Here is a 6,000-nt window from a genome sequence, read left to right on the forward strand (position 1 = left end):
ACACATTCAAGTGGTGCCTCTCCTATCACATAATTACATGAATACTGATAGCATCCCTGTCTTGTCACAGTGGCACACTCTGCCCAGTTCTGTATAGCTTCACAGAAGTGGCTCTTCTAGCAAAGTCATAGCACACGTTCATAATTTAATGGCAATGGTATATAATAATATTTAGTAGTGTTTAAGAATCAATCTATCACCATAGTGCTAGATTTTATACCACACAGGACATATACATTATCAAGTCCGGTAGTGGTCTCAAAGATTAAAGCTCTGTACCTCTTTTTTTTTATAATGAGAGATCATGGAATAAGCAAAAATCGGGTCACCAATTATTAGAAAGGAATATTTTCACAGGTTTATGAAATGAATCATCTAAACATCTTCTTCACCCATCTCTTAATCATATCAGCAAATTGGATGCTGTGTTTTATAGTTAATGCAAAGTTACTGACTTTGTTTGTTTGTTGCATGAACTCTGGACATTTAAAACAGTTGCAAAGTTTTAACCTTTGAGAACTCTTCTGATTTCATAATACACATGTAATGTCTGATACAAAATCTAGCACTGGGAGGACAGACTGACTTGGTCAGGTTGTGAATGAACAGAGGATTTAACACATCACAGCTCCACAGCCTTCTCAGTTACCAGAGGAAAAAAAATGAATATTTTCAACAAATTTTGCTATCAAGAATATTTTTATCAATAATAACTAAAATGTGGTATATAAACCAATCTTACCTGCTAAATCCAATGTATTTCTTTTAGTTTGTTTATTGGAAAGGCTGAAAAGAAATCACTCGAGCTGCACAGAGATTTCTATCTATAAGGCTATGGTAAAGACCCATAAATTCTCTGACAGTGGCATCTGGAAGAGTTCAAGACAAAACCTTGTGTAATATAAAATTCGTATGGCGCTCTCTTGGAAATAAGACTTCAGGTGGAATCAGAATATATTCCACCTGTTCATGCAAAGAGTACTCAATTAATCTTCCTCAAACCCTAATGGTATATAGAAGCTAGAGGAAAAATGTATGCAGTTTCTTATGCTTTCGTATTTAATCACTCTCATCTGTCTTTTCTTCTATATTATACTCATATTTTAATGCGCAACACAAACTTTATATCCACTAAATTTTACATTCTATCCTTCACAGAGTCATTCATTATTTTTGTGAATTAACTATAGTAGGTTAAAAATATTGGAAACTTGGAATGCTGGAGATCTTTATTGTTTATTTTATTTTTAATGATCAGATTATCTGAGATCCTAGGAAAAATACAGTGAGACACAAACAAACACAGATAAATAGCCAGGCATATTCATATATGTATATTTACTATATGTAATAAAATAAAACAACTTAGATTTTATATACTTGTAAATACATGAAGCTTGACAATGTACATTTGTGGAATAAATGTAATATTATGGAAGATATTAAGATAAATAAATGTAATATTATGGAACATTATACTTAATTGTGGACATCATAAAAATTGCTTCATATAAAACAACAAGGATATTACCTGTCATCTTTGCCATGCAGTTTGTGACTTTTACTAACTATGTTACTTAACTTCATGGCCTATTCAGACAATCAATTATTAGTTTAAAATAAACATAAAATAAACTTATTATGTAATATTTAACAAATTGTTTCTAAATGTAGATCATTTAATAACTCACTCCATTCTCAGTTTAGTTTTATTAAATTTATCAGACCATAAATATGTGAAGCAAATGATAGGACTCATCATTAAATAATCTGTTCAAATCTACTCAGGCAAAAATATATATGAAAAACATAAAATATTTCCAGATTATTCTACAAGGTTCTAAAATGTACACTTGAAGAGCAGTACAATTTATTTGAAAGAAAATAAAATGTATTTTGTTGCAATTTACTAAATACATTTTAAGAAATGAATGCAATAGAAACATATTGGGAGGTAAGAAAACTGTGACGCTTACAACTATATAAATTATAGGAACAAGTTACTATTAGAGCAAGCCAAACCAAATTGGCCATAACTGTTAGAGCAGAGGAATGAATATACAAGAAAAGTTAAAAAAAAAATCCAAAGCTTTTGTTCTAGAAAAGTCCATAGGTACATTTCAAAGTGGTGGTATGTCTCCTCTCCCCTCCCTGAAGAAGAGACTTTGGACTTTTATAGAGTTTACCAAATCAATTCCATTTGAACCTGTAAAGATGGTTTAGCACTTAATGAGGATCTGGTTTGAGTTCCCACACCCACATGGAAGTTTACAGCATAAGGATAGCCTTGTCTAGCTCCTGAGAGACACTGACAAACATGCAGAAAGACATTTGTACATACACAAAATTGAAAATAATTTTAACATATACCGATATACACGTAGGAAAAATCTTTGCACAAATTTCTAAAACAATTTTAACAGTCTTATTTACTTACTAAAGTCAACCAATTGAGAGTGTTGAGAAAACGTATATTAATTTGCCTAGTATGGAAATTTTAAGATTATTCAACTTTTCCAGTCCATTAATAACCACTTTAATGAATTGTGTCTCTATATTTAATCAATCTCCCATGAGTTTGGTGTTGTACATATTCAATTTCTTTGGTTTAGTCAACTCTTAAACATCTTATTAAAAATTATAAGGATATTTTCCTAATTTTATCTTATGAACAGACAATTTTTCTTTGTAAAAGTGATGACGGTTTCTTTGTATCGATTTTGCTGTCTTATTTTCACTGCATTGTTTTCATAATTTCAGCCCTTTGGAGACTTTAAAGCACACCTCTGTCCACAACTAGAAACTGCCAGATCTTCCCTACGTGGATGTTCCTGGTTCCCTTTCCTTATCTAATAGTTATGATAGGAAATTTCTTTTATTAAAAAAGATTTATTTTCATTAGTCTTTTTAATGTGTGTGCCTCTGTGTGAAATAATGCCCACAGAGTCTTGAAAAATGCATCATGTCTTCTGGATGTGAACCCATAGATATGGGTACCTCTGTACGGACAGCTGTAGAAGCTAGAAACTTAACCAAAGTTCTCTTAGGGAGTGGCAAGTGCTCATGACTATTGAATCACCCTTCCTGCTTTAAGAAACAGCTTCTCTTTAGGGAAACTCTATTATTAACTTTTCTTCAACTCATGGGTTTTATTTGTCATAATAAAAAAGTTTATGTAAAATTAGAAACTGATAAATTCTTTGACTCAAAAATAAGACTGAGTAGTAAGATTATTTCTATGTCCTACATGTTTGAAAACAAATAATATTATTTATGGTGTTGTACAAATAAGGTTAAATACATTTAATAAAAATGTTCTCACATGCACCACTACACCAGAGTGCAATCAATAGAAACCGTTCTGTAAGCAATATATTCTCTTTGGCCCTTTGTTATGTTTATATGTATAAAATGAAAATTCTTAGTTAAATTAGGTACTAAAGAGAAGTATTTGTTGGTTATTAGGACTTCCATAAGTTCTGGCACTGACATATGCTATGAAGATGGAAAGTTGTGCCTATAAAGAAGTGAGAATTCTGGGCACGCACTTACAACAAGTTCATTATACCAAATGTTTTGCTTTAATCATTAGTTAGAAGTAGTTTTAATAATGCATGAAAAGAAAACAGCTCATCAAAATGTTTTGTTTGGCTTAAATTTATTTGCAGTGTAATGCTGACTTGTTGAAAGCTAATTGCACATAATTGTCCAATATTCACAGATGTTAAGACCCTAGGGAACTGTAACCCAATCGACATTTTAATGATGATGTTAAATTCTACATAAATACATTCTCATTTTTTACATAATATAAAAAAATCACTAGTCTTTGATCACAGCACAAATATTTGCTAAAACACTTTGTGTTCTAAAAGAACACAATTCGGGGCAATTAGGAGTTCCATTTCCAGCACAGACATGGTGCTCACAATGATGTGTAACTCCAGTTCCATGAATAGGTCACCCTCTTCTGGCCTCCATGGACACTGCATAAATGTGGAACACAGGCACCCCAAACACCTAAAACACCTAAAATAATGAAATAAAATTAAAAAATCAAGTGTAACAATGTGTAAAAATGTGCACATACATATAGAATGTATTCATTTCTGTATGTTCAAATCTTTCAATTCAAAACTCCATTGTCATAATCAATACAATGTACATATTCTCAATGATATCTGTAATATTCAGAAGGAGTGGATATAGTTCAAGCATTCATTGACTAGCAAGTACTATGTGTTTTTCAATGTGTTGATGTTTTAAAGTTCTTAAGTAGGTTATAGTTCCTTTAGAGAATTCTAAAAACTAGCATTTCATGAGACACTTATAAAATACTGAAAAAATGTCACTGGCTAAGATAACAAGTTCCCCTTCGCTTACAACTGGTCCTAGATTCATGTCCCCTTCCCTCACGATACAACATTGTGTCCTTGGAACATATATTGGGTTCAGTCTGTGCTGCCCATATGCTCAGAGAGCATTGGCCTTTCTCTCCAATGTATTCAACCTCTCAGGGGCACTGTCTTATAGAAAACTGACTTTCCCTTTTCTATCAGCTATTATTTGCCAAAATTCCTTATCCGTGGGTGGGATTTCATTTCTATCTCTGCTCTCCATGGTGGCGTTTGATTGGGACTGAGCTTCTAAAGTACACGCTGTCACAATCACTATGAGTTCATATGTGCATCTTAATGTTTTTAGAAAACATTGTTTGCTTCATTCATTCACCTCTAGCTCTTACAGTCTTTCTGCCCTGTCATTCACGATGGTTTCCAAGCCTTGGCAGGGCAGTCATGGTAGATATGTTTCATTCTGCTTGAAGCATATTTTCTCGATTTCCTTCCTATATATACAGAAACTCTTGTTTTACATAGAACAGAACTAGATGCTAATACAGGGATAATTCATTTCTTTCTGCACCCAGTGAAAGCTCCCATAACTTACTGCTGTCTTCTTCTATCCTATGCTCTGAGGTCATGTGAGAAATTATGGCAGAAACATGAAAAAGTCTGGAAGCGAATGAGCAGCATCATTGCTCCTGTATCCTGGGAATAGGAAGCTGAATTTCCTGAGCACTGAATGGGATGATGGGCAGAGGTACTGGGAGAATATAAACATGCAGACATACACTCTGGGAGGATGATAGGAAACATCTTTAAAAAGACACTACTCTACATGCTTCATGGGCGTTTTGAAAAATACAATTGCAATCCTGATAAAATAAATACTTTTTCTTTATTTCTTCCAATTCCCAGAATCTTTTCTTTAAGTGTATACTTCAAGCACTCTTAAAAACCGTGCTGCTGTTCCACAGGGCTCCATGTTCTCCTTATGCTTGCCTCCTTCTGAAGCCTTGATGATTGATGGTTGATGTATGTGGTCAAATGAAGACAGTTCTTGGTCAAAGCATTAGGCGTACAGATCAATTGATTTTTCTTCTACGTTCTAAAATGAAACGTCCCATTCTTGCAAAGTGTCCGAGACAAAACACTCCATCTGGTTCCATTCACATTTCTAGTTCTCCTTCACATCAGACAGAAGTTGGTACAGACTGTACCACTCTTGCTGTGTATTACTTGAAAGAAACCATTGCTGGTAGATAACAGCTCTTGGTAATAAGCCATTTAATGCAGTTGTGTAATAGACACTGATAAATCAAATCATGAGGACCAAGGCTGCTGGAATTGCACTATTGTTCTGAAGCTCAATGTTAACATAAATTGAGCAGTGTTTGCCTGTATTCTTTGGAGTATTTCCTCCAAATCTTAGCAACCTGTCCCATTTGTGCCACCAGGCGATTGCCTATAGCATCTTACATGGAATTTTTTAAGTGGACAACTCTTAACACCTCTCAGAGTTCCATTTCATTGTGTCAAATACCTTCGATTCAGTGATCATCTCTTTGTGTAAAATTCTTTGACGACAAAGCACATTGATAGGGATTTTTCATTTTTAGTTCTATAATTGTAATTTCTGCTTTACACTGAGGGATCTGAA

The sequence above is a fragment of the Rattus rattus genome, chromosome 3, assembly GCF_011064425.1.
Source record: "Rattus rattus isolate New Zealand chromosome 3, Rrattus_CSIRO_v1, whole genome shotgun sequence".
Taxonomy (NCBI): Eukaryota; Metazoa; Chordata; class Mammalia; order Rodentia; family Muridae; genus Rattus; species Rattus rattus.